The 12,881-nt window shown below is 44.2% G+C and overlaps 1 pseudogene; it reads left to right on the top strand.

The window, feature by feature from the left end:
• Window positions 1-269: 269 nt before the first annotated feature.
• On the top strand, window positions 270-845 carry LOC148022788 (pentatricopeptide repeat-containing protein At5g66520 pseudogene; annotated as a pseudogene).
• The last annotated feature ends 12,036 nt before the right edge of the window (window positions 846-12,881 follow it).

The following is a 12,881-nucleotide window of genomic DNA, read 5'->3' as shown; positions in this document are numbered from 1 at the left end:
GCCAAGAAATACATGCTGAGATTGATAGGATAGGGCTATTGAAGACAAATGTGGATGTGGGCATTGCATTAGTTGATATGTATGCTAAATGTGGCTGGCTGGCAGAGGCACAAGCAGTGTTTGATATGCTTCCTTATCGAGATCTAGGCACATGGAATGTCCTAATTGCAGGATATATACAACATGAATGTGCTGAAGCAGCAATAAACAGCTTTTAGCAGATGCAACTTGACAGTGTTTCCCCAAACGCACTCATCTTTACATGCATCATGAAAGCTTGTGGAATTTCAGGATCTGTAGACAGGGGCCAAGGATTACATTCTGATGTTGTTAGGGAAGGATTTCTAAAAAAGGATATTTATGTAGGTTCTGCATTGATTGATATGTATATGAAATTAGGCTTGCCGACAAAAGCACAAGATGTGTTTGATGCACTTCCAGAGCAAGATGTAATCTGCTGGAGTGCTCTAATCACAGGATATGCACAACTTGGAAAGGCTGAAGATGTATTTTATATATTCGACAAAATGAGGGCACAAGGCATAAAACCAAACTTGATAACATTCAGTAGTGTGCTTAAAGCATGCAGTCACACAGGTCAACTGGGTAAGGCACAAATCTACTTTGAAAGCATGAGCAAAGACTATGGCCTCATTCCAACGGTGGAGCACCTCACTTGCATGGTTGATCTCCTTGTTCGTGCAGGCCTATTAGGCGAGGCAGTAGCAGTTATAAAGAAGATGCCATATTCAGCTAACCTTGTGTTGTGGCTTACTGTTTTGGGTGCTTGTCAGAAGTGGGGCAATGTGGAACTCGAAAGGCAGGCCTTCGAACATGCATTGTAATTGAATAAGAAGAATCCAGTGGCTTATGTCTGTATGTCTAATATATACTCCGATGCTGAAAGGGAAAAGGAGCCGTGCTTTTTGGGGGAAAAAGAGAAGCTTTTGTTTTTGAAAAGTGTTTTGGAGGGAGAGAAGGAGGATAATACAGCGCAGAATTCTGAGGAGAAAAAGGGAGTCGACGCGCAGGGAATCTCGGAAGGGAGGAAGCTAATTAGCTGAGTCAAGAGCTAATTAGGGGGGGAAGAGGATAAAAACGGTGCGAATGGAACGATGAAGAGTGGAGACACAGCTTCCATTACCCTGGGCAAGTCGAATAGCTTTGGATTGAAAACGAAATCCTACGAAGAGAATACTCTCCCTGGAGGCCTGCAAAGTGCACCAGTACCCTTTCACAGAGAATCAACCTGTTCAGACCACTGATTGGGAGCAATATGTTGTGGAAATCGCATCTGACATTGTGAATGAACAAAGCCCAAAGAGACTTTTCTTAGTACGGGGGGGGGGGGAACTGAGAATGATTGAATCTGAATCGACAGAATTCTGAGGAGGGAAGGAGTCGACACGCAGGAGAAGAAAGCATTGAAGGGGACAGATGGTGATGAGAAAGAAGACGATGAAGATGGAGGAGAAGACTCCATCTTCTATGCAATTGCTCTTCTCGACAATCGTGTGACTCGGAGATCAACATGGATGACGAAAGCCTTAATTGTGCGGAAAATGCTTATTAAAGAGGACGACGAGACCAGCATGGCTCGATGACATAATTGGGAAAGGAGCAAAACTGTAATCGGAGCTGATTGAGTCTATGGTGTAATTTGGTGTGTCAGCAGTAGATGAAGCTATGGTGGCTTGTGTAAAAAAAAATTCAGAACTGCTTTGTACAGATTGTGGTGTTGGAAACACATTTTGTTTTGAAGAATCTTCTGACTGAGGACATTTTGCCAATCTTGGTGAAAATTCAGCATGCTATGGACATAAAATCTCGTTTGGAGAGTATAGTAGAGGAGGGTGACTATGTCAAAGCCTTGCGTATGTGCTCAGCATGCATGCAGTTAATGGACGAGTGCTCTGGCATCATCGCAATTACAGATATGAATCATAGTATTGAGGACTGGCTTCAGAGGACATTGGAGAAGGTTGATCATTTGTTGCTTGAAGTGTGCCAAAATTTTGAGGCAGATAAATACAAGATGGTTATTGATGCTTATGCTATGATAGATGATGTGGGCATGGGCGTGTGATTGTGTGAAATTTTTGTCTGGGAATTCAAGATGGTTCAGTGGCTCATAAAAGCTGAACATATATAGGTAGAATTGAAGGGAATGCTTCCTCTATGCTCACACAATACGACATTGAAGATGTCCAAGAACACTGTAGACTCTTATAACAGTCTCTTAGCAGGAAATTGTCTTCCTCTATGGGAGGTTTTGCCCTTCTCTCAGTTTTCAATGATGCAATGGAAAAGACTTCTTCTCTGCTAAGAAGTTTCTATCAGTTCCAGAGTTTACTGTTAACCTGTTATTACAGAAAATGATAAAGATGTTGGATGGCTTGAATTTCAAGGATTTTGTGACCCTTCTCTCAGTTTTCAGTTTCAAAGCAAGCCTTCGAAAATAAAGTGAAGACCATTTTTAAAGTCTATGATGCAGATGGCGATGGGAAAGTGACTCGCGAAGACATTTTGGAAGTTCTCCATGACTTATCAAGCTTTTTCCTTTCAGAAGAACAAAGCCAACAAGTCTGTTTGCCACATTCAAGAGACCAAAGGCTTGAACAAATTGATTATAGGGCCATTATCTGAAATTGAATTCTCAAATTGAATCTTGATCTTGCTTGATTGATCTTCTATCTTGGAATTGCTCAATAACCTCTGTGGTTGCGACTTTGCTTTCGAAAACCCTTCGACAATGCACCCGCACTAGACAGGGAAATGGCCCTCTTGGCCTAATGAAATCAAACACTTCACTACAAAACTGAATCGGCCCTCTTGGCCTAATGAAACAAAACATGGCTATGCATAACATCCTCCTGGAAACAACCATGATAGTCATCAAAGCATACTATTCCGAGGGGAACAGAGGCTCGTAGCCCTAAACTAGGTGCATTAGATTATGACCCATCCCTCCTGCGTATATCGCAAGAGGTGTTCGCATTACATGTCGTCTAATCAGTCTATGGGTCCCAGATAATAAAGGCAGATGAGTCTCGCTTACCCTCTGCATCACCCAGATCAACCATCGTCTGCCAAAGAGGGCATGTTCAGAAAGCATACCCCACAAACGACCAGGTCCTGTCTCACCATCAATAGATATATCCGGACAAGGGCCACAATTAAAGAAGAGGTCTTCTTCATACGCGAAATTAGCCAAAGAATCGGCAAACTCAATCCAATTCCGTGGAATCAGCTGAAAAGACACTCTATTGAATTCGTCTAGCAGGGCTATGGTAGTATGATGGTACATACAAAGGATGGGGTTTCGTACCATGTACGTCCCATTGAGTTCATTTAAAACCAACTGAGAGTCCCCTTTCACCAACAACTGGCGGATACCACCCTTCTTCGCAATATTCAAACCCATAATCAGGGCTTTGTATTCTGCCATATTATTGGTAAAATTCACCCCGAGATAAGCAGCTAACTTCAGGACAATGCGTCGTCGGGGGTCTCGGATGACAACTCCTACACTTCCTTTTTTGCATGGACCCCTGGACGCCCCATCAAAGTACAAGGTGTACGTCCATAAAGGGTTTACATATCCCGCCATCCAGAACTCTACTCATAATTATGGTAATCGAAATTCAGCATATTCAACGGGTGGACTGTAGGCTCCATCCCTCCATCGTCATTGAATTCAACAGGGATGCTCGTCAAAATTTGTAGGCAGTGATGGCAGAAGACCTTGATCTCCCAAATAAATGTCCCGCCTTCTTGCGCAATCACCTTGTATCCTTCGCTCCATCAAATGAGCTTTCCCTGATGATACCTTTGTTCCAAATATGGGTGTTCTAAATAAGGGATCAGACGACCCATCAACCTCTATCACGATTTCCTTGCAGATGTTTGATCGATCTCGCCTAGACCTGCAAGGCAGTCATAGCATTAGTGCAATCAGAAGTAATAAGGTTTAATATTATTAAGATTAACCTTATTTTTAAATTCTATCCCCTCAAGGTCAGCTAACAAAACTGTGGATTTATTCTTTCCTATTCTAACGATCCTATAGGGCCCATCCCATTTAGGCTCTAACTTGCCTGGAAATAATTCACGTCGTGCATCATAATACAGAACAAGCTGTGCTTTCTTGAAGGTGTATTTCTTGGCTTTGAGGTCGTGTAGCTGCTTCATTCGGCGCTTCGCCACTTCTTGGTGCAATAAGCTCTGCAACTTAAGCTCATCTAAATGTGCCAGTGTCGTTAGGCGCTCAAAAAGTGCGTCTTCATCGCTCAAAGAATGATTGATGGCAAACCGAATAGTCGGCAGCTCAATCTCTAAAGGCAAGACACACTCCTCCCCATATACTAACTTGAACGGGGTATGGCCAGTGGCTCGTTTGAAGGTCGTATTATAAGCCCACACTGCCACGTATAACTTTTTATCCCAATCCCGTTTCTTTTCTGATACAATTTGGGACAGGATGCCCACAAGCTGCTTGTTGGTACTTTCAACTTGCCCATTGGCTTGCAGATTATATGGGGTTGTCTTGTTATGCTTGATTTGCCACATCTCTGTCAAACCTTTGATCACCTTATTCAGGAAATGGGTTCCGCGGTCCGACACTAATTCTTTCGGCGGACCAAACCGGCATATTATCTGCTCTAAAAGGAAACTAGCAGTTTCTTTAGCATCATCTTTCCTTGTTGCACGCGCTTCTGACCACTTTGTGAAGTAGTCAGTTGCGACAATGATGTATCTCTTTTGCGTAGTCGACGACGGAGTAATAGGACCCACAAAGTCTATTCCCCACTTCTCAAATGGAAGTATCGCCATAATAGGGGTGAGTGGTCGTTTCCTATTCTCTCGACTATCATGTCGTTGGCAAATATCACATCGCTTAACATACGCAAACGCATCCTGGAAGATGGCAGGCCACCAATAACCTGCTCTTAACGCCTTTCGTGCTGTAAGCCGTCCAGCAAAATGGCCACCGCAAGCAGAATCATGGCACTCTTCCAAAATTAATGGCACCTCATCAGGCATCACACATCGGCGATAGATGTTATCAACCCCTTGCCGATATAATGCACCTGCGATCAAAGCATACTTTAACGCTTGCTGCTTAATTTTCCTTCTCTCAGCTTTAGATAGTTCGGATCCCGCCTCTCCCGTTGATAAATAATGCGTTATTGTAGCATACCAGGAGGGAATAGATGCCATATCTATTTTAAGTAACAACTCCAAGTCACTACCTTCAGCCATAGATTCTTTCGGCTCCTCAAAGTCCACTAGACATTCCACGATGCCTTGCAACCTTGGTGGCTTACTCTTGATTTCATAATCAAATTCCTGCAAAGTGATCAACCACTTTGCTAGACGATCAAGTGGCTGTAGCTTATTCATCAATAATCGAAGTCCCTCTGCCTTTGTATAAAGCACGACTTTCTCATAGAGAATATAATGCCTGAATTTCTTGGTCCCAAAGACCATTGCTAGACACAATTTCTCCATGATTTCGGATACCCCTAGCTTCCGACGGGCAAAAGCAATCGGGTGTGCCACTTCTCTTCCCAAATTTGGGCTAAACAGCAGCTGATACTATACATGGTGGCTACCGAAAATATATAGAACACCTCACCTCTTTTAGGTGCTTTTAAAACGGGTGCTCTTGCTAGCTCCTGTTTCACATCCTCGAATGCTACCTTACAAGGGTCACTCCATACAAACGAACAGCTAAAGGACAATAAATTTGTAAGCGGCAACGTTCTTTCTGCTAAGGCGTTGATGAATCTACGGTAGTAACCAACCGAAGACAGAAAGCTATGAACCTCTTTCGGAGTGCGTGGTAGACCCATGGCAACTATAACTTTGACCTTCTCGGGGTCTGTCGCAATTCCTACCGAACTGACCACATGACCCAGCAATAGTCCATAAGGTACTACAAAAACACACTTTCGTGGGTTTAGGGCGATGCAAAATTGTCTACAGCGCTCAAGCATTTTCCTAAAATGAGCAACTGCCTTCCTCTCACGGTGGCGGCCCCTAAGTCATCAATAAACACCTTCAACTCTTCAGGGGATATGTCACCGAATGTCTTATCTGCTATTCGTTGCCACGAACCAGGTGCATTGCATAAACCAAAGGCCATCACATGGTACGCAAAAGTACCAAATACAGTGATGAACGTTGTTTTCAACTTGTCCTCTTCTGCAATTGCCATTTGGTTGTATCCTGCAAAGCAATCCATAAATGAATATATCTCCCTGCCCGCTAATTGATCCAAAATCTTGTCAATAAATGGCAGCGGGTAGTAGTCCTTAACTGTCTGCTTATTCAGCTCCCTAAAGTCTACACATAAACAGATTTGATTATTCTTATTCTTTCTAATCACAACTGGCGAACACCATTCCGTGTGTTGCACAGGAAAAATCAAACCCGCTTTTCGAAGCTTCTGTAACTCTTCAAACAGGCCGTCCCTCAGTTCAAAAGGCATACGCCTTACTTTCTGCCGTACAGGACGACTGCCCTCCTTCAACGGAATTGTATGAATAGCAAGACTAGTAGGGATGCCTCTCAACTCATCATAACTCCAGGCAAAGATATCACGGAATTCCTGGATCAAGGCCACATAGTCCTCCCTTTCTGCTGAGCTGAGCAGAGAACCTAATTTGATTGGCCGCGAATCATCAGGCATACCAAGGTCTAGCTCGATAACATCTGCATCTCTTATACGATCTTGGCCCTCTATCGGCTCATTCAAAGTGATCTGATAGATGTCCTCCGTGGTGGATCCCTCTTTGGACTCATCACTCGATGATGTCTCACTGGCAGATAAATCTTCTAATGTCTCCAATTCTATAGAAGATAGAGGAGCTCTCTCACTCTGCAGGGACTCAGGATAAGCATCAACCACCACACGCTGGGCACCTCTGCCGAATATCAGTCGACCGGCGGGTATATCTACTTGGCAGTCCGCTTGCAAGATCCAAGGTCGTCCGAGTAATACTTGGTAACTTGGACGGCCTGCAAAACGAATCACCCTAAAGTCCAACAGGCATTCTACATTTGCAACAGCGACATGGACCTTAGTAATGCAGCCTTCTGGCTGTCTCAAACTATCATCTGCCATTTTGAGAATTGTGGAGGTATCTTTCTGGATCGCAAGACCCAACCTTTCCATCTGTTCAGAACTCATAATGTTAATAGATGATCCCGTGTCGACAATGGCATAATCTACTAATATCCCATCGACATAGGCTGCAACCCTCGGGCAATGCTTCTCAGCATGCTCGAACCAGTCATCACCAACTCGCGCAATACCCAAAGGTTCTACAATATACCCGGTACATAGAATCTTTCTAAATTCCTTACGTACTCCTGGGGAAAGCTTAATAAGCTGTAAAAGATTCACATCCGGCTTGACTTCGCAAAGAGAGCTCGCCAAATCGAATTCATGATAGTTCGGTAGAGCTTGCTTTTCACGCCAAACCATCCGCTCTTTAGGTCGCTGAACTGGCTTTATTGCCTCTTTCTTAACTTTCACCTTCTTCTTTGGTGGTTCCTTATTGGCTTTACTCTCTACGGGCTTCAAAGGTTCCCCTTCCATGGAAGGGTCCAAAACTTGCGTTCCTTTGTCGCCTTGTTTAGGGTTTCCATCGACAGGCTTATCCTTGTCGGCTTCTCTACCCTTTTGACCTCTTGTAAGGACAGCTCGCAGATTAGAGGTTTCAGCATCATTAACGCGTACAGCCTCGATCAAACTGACCCCACTACCACTTGGTAGCTCCTCTACTGTAGTCTTTGGTCGTTGAAGTATTTGTTTAGGCCCGTCCTCTCGCTGGGAATCTTTTCCTTGGGCACGATGATTAACAGGCCTTGGTTGCCGACTTCCTCGCTGGAGGGAACTGATCTTACTCCAGCAAGTAGCTGCTAAATGGCCAGATTTTCCACAGATGTCGCACTTAACATTCGGGCAATTCCTTGGATAGTGCTGCCCACCACACCATTTGCAACTAAACCTCGAAGGTGCACCCTCCTCTGGGTATCTACTTCCTATCAAATTTTGTTGTTTTTTAAGGAAGTTGACATCAACGGCTATTTGCCGATACTGCTCCGTAATCATGTCGGTATAATGCTTCATCATGTCCTTAACCTCGCCAAGAACATTGGAAGAACTCGACTCATAGCCTGGGTCATTATCATGTCATTCCATCCGCCTGACAATTCGATTAGGCACTGGTTGTTGAGCCACAGGCATGGTATTAGAATTAACCGTCTGGCCTCCACCATTTGGAGCCATTTGACTGCCCGTAGGCATCGATATGCTAGGGGGAGCTGGTAATAAAGGGACATTCTGCATCATGTTTCCTCTCCCATTAGGGTTAGCCATGGCCATCCCTTGACCACTACTGCCATTGGCTATTGCCAAATTGTTTGCCAATACTAAACCCATATTCGAATTGCCTCGAGAAGCATAGGCTGCTTGAAGTCAGGATTCCACCTCTTGTGCGCGTATAATGGCAGTATCTATATCCCCCAAGGGGACACTACTCAACTGCAATTGGATATTAAAGTCCAAACCATGAAGGAAATATTGCAATTGGGCAGCTGCGGGGATAGGATTAGAGGTGTCCAACTTACGGAAAACCTATTTTATCTTCTTAGCATAAGCACGAATATCCTCGTGTGGTTCTTGGCGGGTCATGTTGAGTACACGCAACCAATATTGCCCACCCCTTTCAGGGGCAAACTCCCTTCGAAAAGCTCCATAAAATGCATCAATGTTCAATATGGTTCCGGCTTCTAAACCATGATACCATATAGCGGCTCTTCCTTTGAGAGCCATATTGAAGAACATCATTAAATGTCCTTCTTCTTGGATGCGACAGTTAAACATCAGCTTTTGAAACTCCCTAATGTGGAGTTCTGCATCTTCCTCAACTAGCCCATTAAAAATGGGTAGCGGGTAACCTAGAGCCGGAAAATCCGTTGTTCCTACTGGAATTGCAATAGGCTGCGCCATGACGAGGATTGGATTTGCACTAGGAGTAGGGGACGGTGGGATTACACCTCCCGTACTTGACGTGGACTGGCTTATAGAAGGAAGGGGAGCACTAGAGCTTCCGCCTTCTCCTAACTTACTGCTTGTGGTACTAAGACTACTAGATCCACTCCCTCGTAAGGGTTCAGCGCCGCTATGCTTAGGAGAATATCTCCTAAAAATTTCAGCACGTCGCCTAGCTCTTTCGTCTCTTTCTTGCTTTTGGATTTCTGCTAGACGATGCTTATAAAAAAATAACGGATCAATCTCAGTATCCTTTGGCATAAACTGCTAGTTGGTCCCTAAACAACCAGGATTCGAGAACCGCCACTTTAAGCCGCTCCCGGCAGACGCACCACTGATGGACCTAAAAACGGGCCGGCATTGGCTCATGCACTAGCCGGGCCTCGTCACTACGTACAAGACAACCCCTCGGCCTCGCGGCCAGGAGCGTCTTTCAAAATCTCTGCCTTCCTAAACATTGCGTTTGTAATACGTTGTAGTCCAACTGATCCTAACCCAATATTACTCCTCAGAGGGAGTCTCTTTCACATAGCCAAAAGGCTCGAATCACATACACATGGGGTTCCTCCTACGGCTGAATGCCGTCAACCCTCTACAACTCTCCTACACCTCGGGGATTGGCCCCTCAGTGCGTCGCTCAACAAATAGACACATCGCACAAAAGTCGCTCAAGGTACCAAATAAACGTGTCCAGGAATGTACCATTGTCCTTACTTCTCTTTCCCCTAGACCCCACAACTAGCCTACAGCATGGGTACCTCACTGCCTCTCATCGTAGGTCATGTCCTAATAAACCAATTGCAATGCATGTCCAGGAGCTGATCACTGATACTTTTAAATTCTTTTCATACTCTATGCATTTGGTGGATGCCTAGTGCTCAAACATTTAGCAAAAAAGTATCGTGCACAAGTGCAAAAACATTCTTTTAATGGTTTCCAACTACCGTTCGTGCTTCGTTGCATGGGCCTAGCACCGAGGTGATCCTCGTGCTACTAAGCTCTTAATTTTAATTATCATCCATCCTAAAATACTATGCATAAAAATCAGCAACTTTTCCATCATCTCACACGGCATTTAGACATATTTCAACTTCTCTACCCTTCCCCGTTTAAGTATTGCATCGTTGAATAGGTTTATAGGGTATTTTGTCATCATTTTATGTGAAAAAAACGGAAAAAGACACACTAGAACAAGAAGGTGGGGTTGAACTGAGGCAAATCCTCATGCTTCAGTCCCCACAAACATTCACAACCATTGTTCTTATTCATCCTTATTTTTCGAAACCCAAAATGTATTTTTCCCTTATTTTTTAGGGTTTTTCTACCCTTTTCTTGTATTTTCCCTTATTTTCCCGCAATTTTTAATTACTGAAAATTCAAAACAGGTTATGGGCTGTGGCCCTTAGTTCATTCTTGCAGAAAAATGAAAGTTTGGTTGATGTTCCTATTTACTTTCCCATTTTTATGCCAAAAACCATCATTTTCCCTTGTTTTTTCATGTTTTACGTGTTTTAGCCTATTATTTTGAACCACAAGATGCATATTTTTTCTGATTTTTTGATTATGACCAGCAAGAACTCATGGAAAACAGCAACATGAACAATTTTTATCCCACATGAACAGCATTTCATCAATCAAAAGCCATAAAAGCTCAAATTTCCTTTGAAAATTTTAAATTACCGCTTATTTGCGTGTTTCGGGTTTCATGTCCATGGCTGTAAATTTGGAAATCAGCAGCACTTCATGTCCAGCACAATCACCAATCACCATTTCCAGCCCGTGGAGCAATCCGATCCATGCCGGACAAGCCTCCATCATTCTTTCTTCTTCCTTCTTCTTCCCACATGAACTTGCCTTTAGAAGAGAGAGGGAGGAGAGAGAAAGACTGAAATCAGAGATCTTCAAAGAGGGCATCATTGCGCGAGGGAAGGGCGGTGATAAAGTGAGCATCCAGAGGGAAACGAAGCCCCATAATCATTGTGGGGGGTTGTTTGCAGACTGCCATCTCCATTGATCAACAATGGGGCGCAATTTTCGGCGCCTACAGTCGTGATATCCTCCTCTCTCTCTCCACGATTTTTTTCCTCATCTCTCCCCTCAAAAGTTTCATGCTACATTTTAATTTGGGCTCCCAAGGGTCATGCCCACTTTGGCCAAACTTTGTCCACCCCTTCGTATCTTGACCGGTTTCTTGGCCATTTCCCCGTCCGGACTCGGAATTGAGCTCTGAAAAATCCTGGGCGTCCGGCTTGGCATCCCGCATTGGCCAGTAGCCCATGTCAACCCGCACGACTGTCTGAAAAATTATGAAAAATCAACAAGTGTCGCTCGGGCGCCTTTAAAGCACTTTGGCGCTTAAAATCGTCCCAGATCGAGCCGCCGCCTTTGACATTGAATATTTTTCCCTTGATATTCATGATTTTTAGCTATTTTTAAGCACTTCCCATCACCTAAATTCCGCTCTCATTGGCGACCACGGGATAGGGCGACTCAGCCCGTCGAATCCACGAACATATCTGCACATAAACAACCAAAGAAGCATCAAACTGATAGAAAACAATTATATAATAAAACTCAGCACAATGCTCCCCCTACCCCTGGATAGAACCAAGGCATGACATCCACAAGGAGTAGGCCTAGCATTATCCAATAGAAGAACCGAAATCAGTCACTAACCAGCTGCTCCAACACAGCCAAACTAAAAAAAACCTATCAAAGAGGTTGCCCTAAGTGGTAGTCTGAACTACTTACCAACTAAAGACAACACCACTAGGAGCTCCTACTAGGCGAGGACTCCTATAGCCTGATCAAAAAGTATTTTCTTTCAGTACATTTCGTCTTTTAGGGTTTGTATTGGAGGAACATACTTGGGCATGTAAAAAGGAGGGAGCTGAGCGTAATGACCCAAGGAGAACAGGGCATCGGCCTCAGGACCTGTCTCGGCACCGAAGAACCTACCAAGCCCTCGCAAGGCGACACTTAATCCTTTTCTAACGCTCACTTTTATTTTCGCTCCAACCTTCCTTGTTTGGGTATTATATTTGGCAAGAAGCCACCCCTAGGAAGACAAGGTATCGGCCCCGGGTCTGACTCGTCCCCAGGAACCTACCAGGCCTTCGCAAGGCAATGAGCAACTACTTATATATTTTCATTTCTTTTCTTTTCTTTGAGAGGGGTTAGAACCCCTTTTTACACACCTTCGCATTTATATTCATCTTTTAGGATGTTCAGGGTTTCTGGTGTCATCATTATTATCTTCTGGCAGCCTTCTCTAACTGCCTCACTACTAACAAGAACTCCTAGAATGGCTGCCTAACAGGCTAGCAGGACAGGGCCACTAGGACGTCCTTCTAAAACAGGTCTTTCGATGCCTGACAATGTCTTTACAGGAGGCAATGACTACTCCGACCTCCCTCAAACATACTCAACCTAAACCTGGGACTTCATGCCTTGGTTGCCGGTCCCCAACAAAAATGTATCCCCTCGACAAGTACAAATACACATATAACAGGAAAGAAATGTACTCGTAAAGGAGAAATATCACCTGGATTGGCCGCAAGAAGCTTCCATCATAGCAAAGGCTCCACCAAAGTCCATCAAATTCCACGAAACACGAAACCTGTCCAGCACAACACTTAAACCAAAAACCCGATTAAACGCACCCGCACTAGACAGGGAAATGGCCCTCTTGGCCTAATGAAATCAAACACTTCACTACAAAACTGAATCGGCCCTCTTGGCCTAATGAAACAAAACATGGCTATGCATAACATCCTCCTGGAAACAACCATGATAGTCATCAAAGCATACTATTCCG

This window comes from Lygodium microphyllum, chromosome 16 (genome assembly GCF_053477565.2).
Source record: "Lygodium microphyllum isolate KBCC chromosome 16, Lygodium_microphyllum_v1.1.10, whole genome shotgun sequence".
NCBI lineage: Eukaryota > Viridiplantae > Streptophyta > Polypodiopsida > Schizaeales > Lygodiaceae > Lygodium > Lygodium microphyllum.
This window is presented reverse-complemented; position numbering and strand designations above follow the sequence as displayed.